This window comes from Bufo bufo, chromosome 1 (assembly GCF_905171765.1).
Source record: "Bufo bufo chromosome 1, aBufBuf1.1, whole genome shotgun sequence".
In the NCBI taxonomy this organism is placed as follows: domain Eukaryota; kingdom Metazoa; phylum Chordata; class Amphibia; order Anura; family Bufonidae; genus Bufo; species Bufo bufo.
In genome coordinates, this window is record NC_053389.1 from 423,972,126 (window position 1) to 423,989,498 (window position 17,373).

At 40.6% G+C, this 17,373-nt stretch overlaps 1 long non-coding RNA gene across 1 annotated transcript; it reads left to right on the forward strand.

Moving 5' to 3' along the window:
- The first annotated feature begins 313 nt into the window (after positions 1-313).
- On the forward strand, positions 314-16,304 carry LOC120978283. The gene is made up of 3 exons (XR_005774048.1): positions 314-426; positions 12,923-13,072; positions 15,236-16,304. It is a non-coding gene; the product is annotated as an uncharacterized LOC120978283 (long non-coding RNA).
- Positions 16,305-17,373: the final 1,069 nt, after the last annotated feature.

The following is a 17,373-nucleotide window of genomic DNA, read 5'->3' on the forward strand; positions in this document are numbered from 1 at the left end:
CACTGCTCTGTTTCATCCCCCCCCCCCTTCTCTTTCAAACCTAATGATTCCCACATGGTTCTTGGTATCTCAGCCAAGCCTCCTAGCATTGTCTGAAAACTCCAAATTTAGAAGAAATATGAAAATTGTCAAACAGTCAGTCCTTAGTGGGTAAAACTGAAAACCTCCTAAACTGTCACAGGTCAAGGCAAGAAAAGGAGGGGGTGTCACGTGAATACACCCCCAACCAATGGCATCCCACAACGACCTGACAGATGTGCCTTATAACAGCCTGGCCTCTCTTCCCTCCAGCTCATATAAGGTAAAAGAAAAAAGGTCTTTTCCCCCAGATGGTTAGAATCTAGTGCAGGAAAGCCCTCATCTCTTACACAGATTTTTGCTTGTGCAACCCAGGAGGATCAAATTCTCAAGAATGCCTTGGAGGAGGTAAGTCGTGATTTTCATAACTTGTACCAATAAGCCTGTGCAGGAATATAGAATGAAAATCCATAATTATAATTTCTTCTTACAGTGTGTTAAGTCCAAGTTACAAAATAATGCTGTAAAACAGTTCTCTTCATCGTTACAAAATGCTTTATAAAAGCGCAAAACTGTATATGTGATGGTGTCATGAAAAATCTTATGTAAGGTTCAGAAAGTGAATTATGAAAGTTATGCCACTTTGTAAATTCTTCCATTCAAACGCTGGCCCCTAGGTGCCAACACTGCAGGAAGATGGTTTATGGTTATTCATGTACGACATGTAAGGCAGCTTCTGCAGATGCATAAAGTTCACTGTCCGCTGTATATACATGCATGTGCAAATAATCATAGCTCACTTCTGCCTTGCTGGTGCCTGACATGTCAGCCCAAGGGCCAAAATGAAATGGAAGTAAATTGCAAAGTGACAAAACGTCTCTAGTTGAGGAAGCTCTGTTCAAAACATTTTACATAGGAACTGTAAAGTACACCTACAGGTAAATTACTTATACTTATTTCATAGTTATCTATAACCTAGTCTGACAGTCATCATTCCTAGTCTTCTATAACCTAGTCTCATAGTCAACTCTTATAGTCATTTATAACCAAGTCTCATAGTCATCTCTCATAGTCACCTATAACCTTGTTATCATTATCTCTTATGGTCATCTATTACCTAGTTAAAGGCATCTTTAATAGTCAACTAAACTAGTCTCATAGTCACTTTTCATAGTAATCTATAACCTAGTCTCGTAGTTATCTATAGCCTAGCCTTAAAGTCATCTATAACCTAGTCTTCTAGTTATTTACTCATCAGTAACCTATTCTCATTGTCATCTATTACCTAGTCATAGTGCATTGTCATCTATAACCTAGTCTCATCATCGTCTCTTACGGCCATCTGTGATATCTCGTTGGCATCTCTTATGGTCAACTGTGAGCCTCAGTCATATTACAGCCATCTGTAATCTAGTCTCGTAGTCATCTGTCATAGTGATATGTAAGTCTAGTCATCTCTAAGGGCCAGTTCACTCAAAATATTTTTAAAAACATGCTTAAAAATTCAGCGCAAAATGCATGTCTTTTATTTCAGCATGAAAAAAAGGGTTCACTTCAAATCAGCGTGGAATACACTACTTTTTTCAGCGTGAAAAAAAGTGTTCCCTTCAATACAAAGCTTGATTTTTTTTTGTAGGCAGACCTGCGCAAAAAACGTGCGGAATCCGCACAAAAACACATGGACTTTCATGGAACAGTTTTTTTCCTGCTTCCTATTCATTTCAATGGGACGCTCAGCGTTGAGTCTGCCCCAAGGTTGGAGATCGATGCTTCTTACACGTGCAAAAAAGAAGCAAGTGCCGCTTCCCATTGAAATGGATGGGAGGCTGTTGTGAGGCATTTTGTGAGCTGATTTAAAGTTGATTTTGAGGCAGAAATGCTCCAAAATCCGTGAAAATGTGTGAACTAGCTCCTATGCTCAGCTACAGCTTAGTATCTAAAAGCATGTCTAGTTGTTCCACCTGTTGTTCCCTAACCCTGAAGATCTATATTTTCCTTTTCTTCCTATTAATATTCTCCAATGTCCCTGTCTGTATGTAACTTCCTTTTCTGTATATTCAAACCACAAGTCTCTCCCTTTTTTCTTGCTTCCCTAGCATTTTCTACACCACCCCCCAAGCTGCAGCTGTCTGCAAACCATGAAGTGCTTGTGTTTATATCTGGTATATCTGGAGTTTTTGAAGTATGTTAAGAAGTCCAATTTATCTTTAAAGAGCCAAGTAATCTTCAAAACCTAAATATTGCCAATGTACCCAACAGAGGGGCTTGTGCATTATAAGAAATGTATAGTTGATATTGAAATATTCTTTGCAGACATGAAAGTCTCATTCTCCAGTAGTATGGTAAAATATTTGTCAGTGTTATATAAGTAGTAAACTATTCAAAGCCTTCTTAAAGGGGACATCAGAAATAATTCTGGTTTAAGAGAGCATTATATTAACTGCTAGTTTATAGTGTATTGCCTTAGCCATTCATTCCCAAAAATAAATGTGCGTCCTTGGCTACAGGTATCGTATTTCGAATAAAGTGCCGCAGTATATGTTGGTGCTATATTATTAATGGTATAAACACACGGTGCATTTCTATTGCCATAAAAGTATTGCGTTGCTGCACAAAGCATAGTGAGACCTCCTCGCTGCCAAGCATTATCATATTCCCTCTGCTATTATTTATGGAGAATTACACGATGACATTTATGACAGCACAGATGATAAGCCTGGATGTATTTCCATAAAGTGAGTGGGGCCTTCTCTAGGCATGTGTGACCTGCCAAACCTTGCAGCAACTTTCTGAAAGGAGTGGGACATAAAGTTGGCAGCAAAAGGCCTAGGCAGCTGCTCCAGATGTGACCACTTTAACCGCTGGAAAAACCCTGAGGCTCTCATCATCATGCTTAGACTGGCGATGCTTAGAGATTTCCCAACGCATTATAACCTTAATCCTCTGTATCACAGACAGCATGTGGGTGTTCTAGGTGACCATCTATTGCTCTGGTCTTGGTCTTGTGTCTGTCTATTTATCTATCAATCTGTCTGTCTTATAGAAATAAGATACATGGATAGATAGATAGATAGATAGATAGATATCGTCTATCACATCTGTTTATCTCATATCTATCTATCTATCTATAATATAAAAAAGACCGCAGCACTTCCAATTGGTGAAAAAATGTGAAGTCCTTTATTCACCCACGTGACGTTTCAGTCCACTTGCTGGGACCGTTCTCAAGCAACATTTACAAAAGCTCAGTGCATATATATATATAGGGTATCAAACACTTACATGATTAAGTATCATTAAATAAAACAATCAAAATAGCATGATATCACATATAAAAAAAAACAAATCATGTACATACATTTCAAGTTCCACCAAGTATATAGTGCAGCATTTACCATTGAAGTATTCTTGCTTCAATCTTATTATACTGAAACGTCGCCTGGGTGAATAAAGGACTTCACATTTTTTCACCAATTGGAAGTGCTGCGGTCTTTTTTATATTATAGATAGATAGATATGAGATAAACAGATGTGATAGACGATATCTATCTATCTATCTATCTATCTATCTATCTATCTATCTATCCATGTATCTTATTTCTATAAGACAGACAGATTGATAGATAAATAGACAGATACAAGACCAAGACCAGAGCAATAGATGGTCACCTAGAACACCCACATGCTGTCTGTGATACAGAGGATTGGACCAGAAGGTGAGGTGCGGAACGAAACAGAGGCATGGATCAGAAGCCTACAGAAGCACTCCGTAGTGCTTCTGTGGGTTTTCTGTCCTTGCTCCCACAAAGCAGTAAAATAGTGCATGCACTACTTTTTTGCGGTGCGGACTGTCGTTTGCGGATTGAATCCACAGACGGCGGGCACGTAGTCAGTGCCCATGCATTGCAGACTGCAATTTGTGGTCCACAACACAGGCACGGCCAGCACACGGTCAGTCTATCTATCTAATCTATCTATCTCATATCTATATATCTATAAGCCCAGAACATCAGTTCTGATGCATTTTTCTTAGAACTGTGTTTTTTTTCGGAAATGTATGAATAAATTGACAATGGGTGCTACCACTCACAATCCAATCAGTGCTGATCAGTGTCAAACTGCATAGGTAAAAATCCCTATTAACATAGGGAATGGTAACACCTATCCAGGAGAATATATACGAATAAAGCGGAACAACACAGAGCTGTAGGAGCATGTTCCCCAGACATGTTATTTCATTAGGAATACCAGCATTTTAGAAAGCAGATATGTCAAGAGAGTGGACAGGTCCTCATGAAAGACTGTGCTGCTGTCACCCTTGCCCCATCATATTTCGGGGTCATAGGAGGACAACATTCATCCAGTGAGGTTTTGTTTCCTGTAGATCATACACCTCAGTGATGAGCATGTTCATTGGAGCAGCCACCATGACAGTAAGCACTCTTTTTCCTAAAATTAAGGGAGAATTATATTGGTTGCTAAGGGCAACAGGTGAGTCACACAGGTCCCTGGATAGACCTATTTTTATACATCTAAACCCTGGTCAGATGAGGGACCTTATTCCCAATAAAATATCTGTCACTGGGGCTGGGAGGAAATTCAGCCACATTGACAGATTGACGAGCAATCAAACCCCATTGCCAGCCTGAGCAATCCTGACCAGTGATGGCAACACAACTTTTAACCGATCCAGGAATCGTTACCACCTTGGGCAAATCTGCCCAACCATGGCAACTCCCACCAAAATGCTGGGGGTTCCACAATGTATGACTATAATCCTTACAATCTTCTAGAATATATAGCACTTTTCTAATGAACAAACCAGCAAAAATCTAAATAAATCTATGGCCGGTTTAAGATTGCTGTAATGGGGCCATTTTAAGGCTACAAATCCCAGAGCATGTCCTCCTCCCATGGTTCTACTAAACTGAACTTGGATCGTCATCAGAGCAAAACCTTGTTCTACAATTATTTTCATGTAAAATAGGACATATATCTCTACATACTGTGCAATTGCAATAAATGTTCAAAATGGAAATAATCCTTTAAAGTATCTTGTGTGACATGACGGGACATAGTTAATTAGAGGCCCTGGATATTTTGATGTCAGTTAAAAACATCAAGTATCATCATTTGTGGAGATCGGGGTTGTAAAAGTAGGAAACCACATAGTAGATACACTTACTACCTTTGAATGTGAGTAAGACAAGCAAGGCCAAAATTCCTTTTTAAGTAAAGGCTCTACTGTTGCCTTTGTGGGATGTCTTCTGTCCCGAATGGCTGCTGTTCTATAGGTTGTATTAAAACCTATATTAGGGAGCTAGGGTATCAATATAGATGTGGAGAATTAAAACCTAAATAAAGTTTATACCCTGCATTGCGCTGCTTTCTGCTTGTGGTCTGTTCCTCTCATACATTGAGCTGAACATAAGAATATTTTTGCCATTAAAAATTAGTCCGAGGCTAGCACTTTTAGGCTAGGGCTACACGAGGACATTGAGGTCGCACCAATGTCGCTCGACAATTTTCATAATGATAGTCTATGGGGTTGCACTGCGACATGCGTCATGCTGCGACTGCGACACGACAGTAGCAAAAATTCCATCCCATTTTGCAGTGCGACACCAAAGACTATAATTATAAAAATTGGGGTGCGACATTGGTGTGACATCAATGTCGTGCGACACATGTTGCAGTGTAGTTGTGCCCTATGTGTCGCATGACTTATTGTCGCGCGACACATGTCGTTGTGTAACCCTAGCCTTGTAGTCCACATAGGGCAGTGAACGTCTTGCTGTGTATCAACAAGGCGAAGTCTACTGGGTTTAGATGTAAGCCATATAGTAAATACTTTGGCACAATATACCATACATACCATGTTCCCACAAAATTCATGTTGGGGTCTGTGGTTTGGATAACTCCATCACTTCCTGCTGCTCTCATGAATGACCCTCCATTCCACAACATGCGAAGCGTCCTCTCTCACATGCTCCCTGACCTCTCATCTTCTTCGTTGTTTTTATCCCATCAAGAATGCTACTTGTAAACAGAATGGAGAAGTTTCTGTGTCACACGCTTCCCATTTCCTTCACAAACTAATTAAACCCATGCTTGTGTAGCCCATGCTGAAACGGTGTCATGCATATTCTGTTTCCTGCATACAGTTACATGCATCAGTAAGTGTTCATAACTGCTTACATCTGCTCCTAGGGATGACTGGGCAGGGAAGTAGATTCCCTAAGATGTGGTTTGTGTTATCAGCATGCGTGACTTGATGGAAGAAAAGAAATACTTTAGTCTTTCTCTTGATTTTCCTGTTTTATATTATGTAATGATTAGAGAGCCTGACCATAGAAACATAAGCAAGTGATTGAGAAGGCTTCATTGACTGTCAACACGCACCATATTAGGTAGTGCAGGTGCCACTAATAATTTATGACATTATATGGTTGTCAAAAAAAGTCTGCCATGAAAGACTTAAAGTGTTGAGTTGAGGCAGAATGACCTATTGGATGGTATGGTGTAAATATCTCATATAGCTTTTAATACCACCTCCATCATCTAACAAGGCACTTTTCCTAAATGTAATTTCCACATTTTTTATTTATTTATTTATTTATTTAGTCCCCAATCCCATTAGATGGTGTCTTGTTAGTGTCATGTCCAAAATGGACTTGCTTTGATAATTGTACTTTATTTGTCATTAGTTTTGTACCATCTTGTCGTACTTTACCCAAACACTATAGTATTGCCATGTATAATCAATTAAACTGCCATATAGGTGTCAGATTTTACTTATCCCATAGCCATACCCGTGTCATAAGAATCTAAGATATTTATAATCAAATCGCAAAAATGCAACGTTCCTAAAAAAATTCACAAGCAAAAGCAAGCTGATTTCGTAAGTCTCTGTTCTCATAACAATTCAGCCTCCCATTGGAGGTACACATTGAGAGAATGCCCCAACATATACCTTGCCCTTGTCTGCTTAGAACAGTGCAGTCTATGATGTTTTTCTTTACAGGAAAAATAAGGATACCAATGTATATTAGCCCCACCGATACCAAAAAGAAACTCTATTGGCATCCTTATGACTACATTTTGCATATGTGCTGGGATCTGTCCTGGCATATATATGGGAAATGTAGGGCTCTGACATTATGTGAACAGAGCCTGAAGGTGCCCTTACGTTATTAATAACTATCAGCCTTGTTCGCCTGCTAGCTGTTCTTCCTGACTCCTCCATATAACTGGGAGAGGTGTGTAAGAGACAGCCAGACTCCTCTCTTGGCGGTTTATTTTCCTTGAGAACTAAAGAATGGGGGGGGGGGTTAAAGTTGAACATACCTGATCCTTTTCTACCCGACATCATCTTTATATAGAGTTGGCACGTCCCCATACACATAAGATAGATGCTATTGATAATATTGATGACATCTCCTCAGGATAGGCCATCAACATCAGATCAGTCCGACAGCACCCCCACTAGCCAGGGTTTTATGCTGCTATGGAGCTCGTGCTGACACTGCTCACCATCTCCCTTGTAGCGGCGGTGCAGTGTAATTACAGCTTCCTCTTCCATTCACTTGAGCAGGTCCAGCAGTTCTACAATAATTACACTGTACCGCCGCTACAAAATAGATGGCGTACTCACTGAAGAGGATGCAGTGCTCATGCAAGCTCTGCAACCCAAACCTATCTTTAGTACGGAGCTCCTAAAGTTCAGGAGAGCGCACCGTGGCCGTCCTCCATTAATTTCATATGGAAAAGCTGAAAATAACGGAGCTGCTTGTGTAGTCCCATAGAAACTACACAAGCACAGCCACCACTCTATTCCCTTTTATGGAACTGCTGAAAATAGCTGAGCTCTATCTCTCTTTTGGAGATTCGTTCTAGAGATAGGTGCGGGTCCCAGAGGTGGGACCTGCTTCTAGCTGACACTTATGGCATATCCTAGCGATATGCCACCAATGTTCCAGATGAGACAACCCCTTTAAGCAAGCAACATGACATCCAGACCCACTTTTAGTGGTCTTCTCTATTTAAGTATCACATGTGCTGGTATATGGAGTTGCTTGGTGGAGAACATGGAGAGGAGCATAGCTGGCCACCTACTTCCCTGTGACATGGGGGGGGGGGGGGAACAGTGTGCTTATCAATGGTTTTCTGTATACTTGAACCTATGTGGCTGGTATTATGTAAAAAAATAAATAAATAAGTGTCCACCCATAGAGTGCCCATAGTTTCCCTTATATTACAGTTAGGTGAAAGTGTAGCTCTCCAGTGTGAGGATCCAATAAACAACACACTATACCCTAGCTTCCTAGACTATGTAAGCATGACATGGCAATGGGGTTACCTGGCTACATCAGATTTTTTTACTTTTCAGTGGAGTTAGGGTTGATGGCTTAGATGAGATAGCTGGAGCTGCACAGTCACATAGCCAGCAGTGGCAAAATGCCCTTTGAAGGCAGACAAAGATAAATGTATAATATAAACTCGTTATAAGATAAAAGTTTAAGTTGTCTCTTACTGTAAATAATGTATAATAATATCTAAATAATATACATGACCCAGAGGACATATAGTCAGTAGTTGTAGGTCATGCCAGTCTCTCATTTGTGTTATATTCCTAAAAACCTGCACAGCAGAAGTAGAAAAATGAAATTCCACGTGCCCCCAGCAGACGGGCACAGTGCCGAGGGGGATTTGTGTTTGAATTACCAAGAAACTGCCTCTGACCATAAAAGGAAGAGAGATTTTTCTTCAATCCAGATCATGGAAAAAGAAAAAGCTATTTTTAGTTAGAAGTCTGGCGGCATCAGAGGAGCTGCATAGTGTGATAATGATCTAGAGCCAGTGCATGACACTTTAATACACTCATATACATCAAGAGAGTACACATACGTCATCAGAGGATAGCAGGACCTCTACCATGAAAGCTTTCCCAGAAAAATATTTCATTATCATCCAGTTTAATGACATTACTTGTCACTTATGTTTAGAAGGAGCAGAGTATACAGTTTAAAGCAGTAGTCTAGTAGGAAAATGATCACCCTTAATCATGAGAAAGTCTATCAAGACCAAACATGGCTCTAAACAGTTTTTGCAAATAGAATATCAATCAAACATATATAGATAAATTATATTGAGAAGTCTGTGGTCTACATATTCTAGACTAGTCCGTATCAACATACCATTGGTATTACTGCCCCCTATATTCCACATGTCCATGCTAGCCAGCAGAATGCTATGTTTTAAGATTTTGCATTCTGTCCATGCATAGTTTCTTCTTATCTCTTTGATACATCATGTGAACAGTGTTGGACTGAATTTCCTTGGGCCCATCAGAGAAAATGATTCTGGATACCCACCCTCTGCTAGTGTTCCTGCTTTATAAGGGGCCCTGTTTCATAATGGGCATATTATGCCAGAGCTTGGACCTGGTACTCTGGTGGGCCAGTTGACCCTGGGTGTGATTGCAAAGGGAATTAGGGCTTGGGAACAAACAAACTCATAATACAAGCCTGCTTCCTTTTTTTATCAATTTAGTCTGAGGTATATTTCTAGACATTTTTGCAAGAGATTAGTAGTTTCTGTTTGGCTACTAAATAGATATTCATAATCATCCTATTTTCAAATGCTTATTTTAGGATTTATCATTTTATGAAGACATATAGGAGGATCGATCTAGCAGTTGTATATCTCAGACATTGCGCACAGGCTGCTATCTTGTATATATTAAAGGCTTGTAGGTTAGCTGCTTGTGTCAGTTATGTAAGTCATAACACAGCTAGAAGATATGACTAAATGTTAAGTCAGATCCATGTGTTGGAACTCAATTTACAAATCTCATCTGTTTAACCTAGGGAGACCTGAGGCATGTTGCAAGGAATTGTGGGAAATGCTAGAGTGATGTGACAGCAGCAGGGTTTAATGTCTGTGTTAATGTGGGAGCTGAATTTAATGATGATCATTTTCCCTAGACTGAGAACATACAGGAACCAGCTGTTGCCCATCTGCTGAGAATTTCCCCCCAAAAAACTTTAGAGTTTGTAAAAATAAAGACACATGAGATTCAGCCTCCTCTTGCCTTTATCTATAAGAAAAGCAATGACCAAGAGGTCAAGCCTCCAGGAAAACACTCATCATCCCTAGAGACAAGATTTGGACAACCTCCAGATTTCAGAGGGAACCTAATTTAATGTCAACACAAGGAGAGATTTAGTCACTCCTACAAATGCCACTCATGTCACGAAATAGTTTGGCACAGTTAAGATTTCAGGATAAAGATGATGTATATAGAGCTGTTTGAGATGTCTGAGGAATAGCTAACTCAGACTTTCTAGAGTGCTTCCAATTCTTGGAGCAGATGTAATGAGAGAGAGAGAAGGAGAGAAGCCAGTTATCCAGCAAATAATGTTTTCTTGATTCCTTCCAGATCCAGAGGAGGCTGAATCCTTAGATCACTACTCTAGCAGGGACAACAGACATTACATTCTTATTTACAATGCAAATAGTGTCTCAGAGTGTGGATGCTATGGTAAAACACTACCAAAAAATCTAAATAGCCCTTGGTCTTGTTCAGCTGACTATAGTTTCTCTACATTTTGGCTCGTTAGAAGGCCCAGGATAAAGAGTAGGATTGGTCTCTGTGTTATTCTGTCACATCACTTTGTTAGAGGAACACAGAAAAACCTTTCCATTAAAGGGGTTATACCATGATTAATGTGAAAATTGAAAATCAGAAATGATATAGTACATGACAACCTCTTCCTAACTAGCTAGAACCAGCCCTGTACCTCACTTGGGTCCAGAGATCTCTCCATCCATTGCTCCGATTGCTCTGCTAGATTTGTTTCAAGCGGACAGCTCAGTGGGCATGTCCTTTTTTATGCAGCTGGTGACACTTGAAGGATGGAAGTAAGCATGTGTGTCTACCTCAGTGAGGTGGGCAGAGAAATTAGAAAAAGAACAAACAGCAACTGACGGATATCATTGAATAACCCAGTAGATATACTACATTTTTAATTACATGCATTTACAAAGCTATCCAGATCCAGGTGCTATTAAAAACAAATGTAGAATAATTTTTGTTGAACAACCCATTTAATGTCTCTCTTGATTTCAAAAGGAGATTTCTGATTGCAAATGCCATCAGTTGGCTTCAGCCACTCTCTTTGTGTCACATCTCCATTATGTTTTATATGCAGAACGGTGTTATTCTTTTTAGCCAAAACCTATCCATATGCCCTATCCAGCTGTACCTTTGAATGACCTGGTTATGGCATGAGGATCCCATTGATTTGTGCAATGCATTATTTTTCTTTCATTGAGGACAATATCTTATCCTGGAGGTTACAATCTGAAAGCCCACAGTGAAATCTCCAGCTCACTGTTGCAGATCCTGTCACTAAGGCTACTTTCACACTAGCGTTTTTCTTTTTCGGCACAGAGTTCCGTCACAGGGGCTCTATACCGGAAAAGAACTGATCAGGTATATCCCCATGCATTCTGAATGGAGAGTAATCCGTTCAGGATGCATCAGGATGTCTTCAGTTCAGTCATTTTGACTGATCAGGCAAAAGATAAAACCGTAGCATGCTACGGTTTTATCTCCGGCGAAAAAAACTAAAGACTTGCCTGAATGCCGGATTCCGGCATTTTTCCCCATAGGAATGTATTAGTGCCGGATCCGGCATTCAAAATACCGGACTGCCGGATCCGTCCTTCCGGCCTGCGCATGCGCAGACCGGTAAAAATGTGAAAAAAGATACAAGATGGATCCGTCTGTCCGCATGACAAGCGGAGAGATGGATCCGTCCTTGCAATGCATTTGTGAGACAGATCCGCATCCAGATCCGTCTCACAAATGCTTTCAGTCAGCGGCAGATCAGCGGATCCGGCGGCCAGTTCCGACGACGGAACTGCCCGCCGGATCACACTGCCGCAAGTGTGAAAGTAGCCTTAGGAAGAAATTAACTAAACCACCAGCCACTGAAAAAATAGATCAGGTTTTAGCATTGATCCAGATGTGAACAAAGCCTTGTATATACATATATATTTCAGACATGCAAGATGAACTATTTTGTCCTTGCTTGACCTGTGTTTTTCCAAATTGAGATAATGAAGCCTTAAAAAATGACCAGTCTTTATGTACTTGTATTTATGTATGTAATTAATCTATATTTGTGAACCAGTATGTACACAATCGGTAGATAAATGTGAACATAGATACAACATAATCATATTTGGTGTCCATATTTACCTCCATATTTCATCCATATGAGCCATACATAATACAGATATTGCTGTAGACAAAAAGTTCATAAGATGCTGAACCATCAAAGTTCTAGAAGAGCAACAGTGGATTGAACTAAAACACCCATCCTTCTCTTTAGGTCATCTTTTGTCAACAGACCATGGGAGTTATAGTTTAAAACATCTCGGTTGCCCATCATGGTAGAAATTGTAATTATGTAGAGAATGTCAGCTCACTGGTGTCAAAGATATAAGATAGTAATTATTAGATCTTCATTCCATAATATGAATTTGATTAGTGAAGCGTTTGCCAGAGCTTTTCATCATGCATCATACAGTCTGTGCTATAGATTATCTATAATAGGGTAGGCATTTATTACATCCAGCCATTTATTATACAAGTCCGTCTTAATTACGTAATTTGGAATTGACTCATTTAAGCTTGAACAGAGATGACTCAAGCTTATTATGGGTTGTTTAAGGACTTGATTGAGAAGGACTGCCCTAGATCAATGGCATCATTCACAATAAACCTGACCGCACATCACAGTCTTGCTGAACAATCCACATCCTTTTCAAGCCATCTTATTACAAAAGGCTAATTGTGCTTAGATTATGCAATTTATCCTCTCTTTTTTTGTAGGCATCATTCCAGATCATATTCCCAACAATGAAGGAGGAGGAACAAAGCAACAGCCATGCTCACCCAATTAGAAGGATGAGACATGGCTTTGGCCCAGACAGCTGTGGTGCAGAATATAGCATACCATATCCGTGGCAAGAAGGAGGCCAGGTGAGGGGTTTGGAGAAGGTGATAGGGTTTTCTCGCAATTGGTTTTTATGGTTTTGAGTGATTTCCAAAGATTTTGTCCAAACCTCATATTAACAGCTGGCTTGAGAGAGAGGAAATACCTTGCACGATTGTATATAAAAGTATCTGTCTCAGAGAGCAGATGATTTAACTCAAAGCTAACATTACCGCCAAGTTTTCTCATGCAGATTTTGCTTTTTCAAAACTTTCCTGAATATTGAACATTTAATACTACTCATTATTTTATAATTTCATCATTACTAAAGCTGTTCTAAAATGGAAAAAGGGTGTTTTTTTTGTGGTTTTTTTTCATAAACAGCTCCACTCTTGTCCATGGCATGTGTCTGGTATTGCAGTGCAACCCTGTTATGCTGTTCTGCAACTAAAATGCCCTCAGCATTTTAATCCCTTGAATAAATGGAGACATATCAACCATATTGTACTTACCATCACCTCTTAAAGGGGTTCTCCTGCCTTGGAACCATCTAACTCTATCATTAGAAATGCTCACCTCTCTTCAGTTCCATCATTCCCTCACAGCAGACCCATTCCTGGTCGCTCTGGGTCTCCATCGGACCAGATGTGTCTTGGTCCCATGTAGAGATGGGTGAATCGATTCATCTCATCAAGCAGAGTTTTACACCTGTGTGGGGCTGTCCCCGCAGCTGTAGACGCTCCCCCTGCTGCTTGATTCACAAGGCCGGACATCTTGGCTGGCTCTGACAATCTCATGCCTGGGCCGCTGCTCTGAGTAGTGAGGTAAACACAGAGGCTCTGCTTCCGCTACTGGAGCCAGGACTGTACATGCGCTGCTACACATCCAGGTAGTCTCATGACTACTGCGGCCAATTACTGACCTAAGGGGGTATGTGGCCTTGGTGCAATTGGCAGGACTGTGGACAGTTGAATATTTCTAATTGTGCACAATTTTTGTGGATTGGGTTGTTCAGGTCCCAGGCCAGATAACCCATTTAAATTTATCTTAAAGGGATTGTCCAAGTTGGGTACAAAATTTGTGGGAGAAATTTGATAAAACAATAAAAGAAACATCATTCATTTTGCCTTCGTTGCAGCCTTGCCACTGATCTTCTGTGTTTATTTGGCTGCAGTGGTGACATGCCTGCATACTCACATGACTGCTGCAGCTAATCACGGACCTCATCGGTCTTGTGACATTTACCACTGAGTCCAGCTACAGCATTGATGTGGGTACATCATTACTGCAGCCAAGTAGACAAAGAATGGCGAAAAAAAAAATCAGGGTAGGGTTAGTGGAATGGCGTGAAACAAGCAGGTAAGAAATGCTTCTTTTATTGTTCCATCACATCTCCTTCACTTGGGCAATTTTTTGCTCAACTTGGACAGCATCCAATTTAAAGCTGAAACGATCATTATCAAATATTCTATCCAGTATGCTTGAAATATGACAGTCTGCAGTAGTGCAACCAACCAAAAAAACCCAGCTTTTCTAATATGATGACTGGTATAGATTTTTTTATGTATTTCAGCTGATCACCTAGAGCTACTAATCTCAACAAGATATGCCACACTCTTCGAATAGTTGTAGATCCTACCTCTAGGACCCACACCTATCTCCAGAACAAGGGTTCCCTGACCCCTATTGAGTGGCCGCTGTGAATGGAGAGGTGGTCATGTATGGCTCTTTCACTTTATGGGAGCTCAGAAAATAACCGAGTGAGCTTGCTTTTTTTGAATTCCCATAGAAATAAATGGAGAGAGATATCCATATGTTGCCACATCTCCATTTACAGCAGCTGCAGGAAAGGGGGTTGGAGGTCCCCTGTTCTGGAAATAGGCGAGAGTCCCAGAGGTTTGGCCTGCATCTACCAGACATTTATGGAATATCCTGTGGATATACCTTTACCATCTAAGGTGGGAAAGCCCCTGTAAAGTGTGAGGTAAGCACCTGTATCCAATGAGGGATGAAAAGCAAGCCCCCAGCAGACGTTAATTGCTGGTCAAATTAGTGGTATGCTGAGTAATGACCAAGTATTGTGGTTATTTTCAACCAATGCACTTCTTGTTATAAGCACATATGCTACAATGTGGATATCACAAACCTAGGTGGGTTAGTAGCGTGTCCATAATGATAATATACTAATACATGTCATCTTTCTTTCCCAGTGTCCGAATAAGATGTGTAATGATAATATTCCCTGTGATATAGTCCTCATATGTCCACTTCTCTCTATAAAGGATGTCCATTTCTCCAGATTGTCCAGTGTCTTCCAGCCCGAGGTGCAGTGCTGCATCTCTGGTCAGTTGTGAGTCTGAGATGAAGCACTGTAGCTCGGGAAGGTGGAAATCTGCTGCCATAAAGAAGAGGACTGAAAAAGGACACCTTAATCAGCAAATCTGTTCGAGAAAAGTATACATCTGATGTGCATTACAGTCCAACTCTATGTAATTCCATGTTATTCAGATTCATCAGAAAAAAAAATTGTTCCTGTTTATAGGAGGCCTCTGTAGGCCATTAATCTTTTTCCAGCTGTTTATAGGTCATCTTTGTCGTGAACAGGAACACATATTCCTGCCGCAGCTATAGTCATTCATTGTGATTGTTTTCTTCAATAATTGTAGCTCAACAGTACCTGCTCTGGTGTTGTGAAGCTTGGTTACTTTTCAGGAAGATGCATTAACCATCTTGTCACCTGGTCCTCACGGTCCAGTTTTCCCAGGAATCCCTTGGGTGTTGTGGTGGGGATTCCTGGAAATACTGTTCTTGGGGTCTAGGATTTGCAGCCAGGAACATCAAGACCTTCATCAATGTCATGTTGTGCGTTTATCCACAGGTTTTTCCCTCTTTAATCCCATGTTCTGTTTAGGCTAAACTACATATATATCATTATGAAGGAGCAACGGATGAGCTTCAATAGAGAACAACGGAAATTTCTCCTTTTTCTTTTTGGTAATACATGTCTAAATAAATATCTACAAAACCAATGTAAAACATCTCAAATGTATTATTGTCAGCTAAGTTCTCCATAAGGCTTAGTGATAGCTGACTGTCTTTCAGTGTGATCAAGATGTACAATGTTGTTGAAAGGACAGAATCACTTCAGTATATATTTGACAATTGCCTTTTCGTTATTTATTTCCTTTCCATGTCTTTCTGTAATCCTCCATAAGCCTAAAGAGATTAAATAAATCACTTTGGTTCCTCAATAAAATATTTTCTATTATTAGACAGCAAGTTGTGTTATTCTTTATCTGTGGCTAAAGATAGATTCATGAGTTAAAGATCTGAAAAAACAAAACCATTTCTTTTGTAAATCATATATCCTTCTGATGAGACTTAGAAGTGCAGTGCGCCAGTCCTGCAGGGTGAGCGAATATGAGGTCACAGGGGATGTTAACAAACCGAGGGTTGCTCTTGGTACTCACAGTTTTTATTTACCCTAGGCAGGCGTACAGCAGTGATGGAGAGACTAGCACAAGAATCCTCTGGGGCACTCTCTGTGTATAGGGACCAGGCCAGGTGGTAGGTGAGGAACCCTGGGTGTTGGAAGTTTAATGTGCCGGTGGCAAGGTCCCTTATAGTTCGTGACGCCAGTGCCGGTAACGGTGGCACACCGATTTGTTGTAGGAATAATGGAGGTACACAGAGTTGCAGTGAACCAGAACTTCTTTTTACTGAACAGTTCAACTACTTACAGGTTTCAGTTAGTTCCACATGTACAATGTTGGTCACAGGCAGAATTCACATAAGTGGCAGGCAAAGTCTTTGCAAGATACTCAGAGGGAATAACACTTACAGATCAGGCTGTATTTTCCTCAGATCCTGTCTGGCTTTCTCCAAGGCCCGTATGCCCTATAGCTGGCTTTATCCTTGGGTAGGGAAACCTTTCTCTGGTGTAAATCCTCTTGCTGTAAATATCCTTCTGCCCTTCAGCTTTCTACTTAGCTGGATAAAAGTGGTTCTGCACTATACTTTTCAAGGTGCTAGATATCTTCAGGAGGCAACTTCTCCTTGGTGCAAGCTAGGAACCTGGGCTATCTAGCTGCATGTCAGAAGCTGCTCTTCAGCAAACCTCTGGCTAAAGTGCTCACTTGGCTTCCCCCCCCCCCCCCTCTCTGGACTGGACCTGACTATATATACTAGGGGGTTCCCTAGCTCCCTCTACTGCCTAGGAGGAGGAACTACACCCCTAACAGGCCTGGTACACAGGAGATAACATTAAATTATACATTACAATGCAATATAAAATACCATAACCATGTTCCACAGGTGGTGGAGAACAACGTGACCCAATTGACCCTTG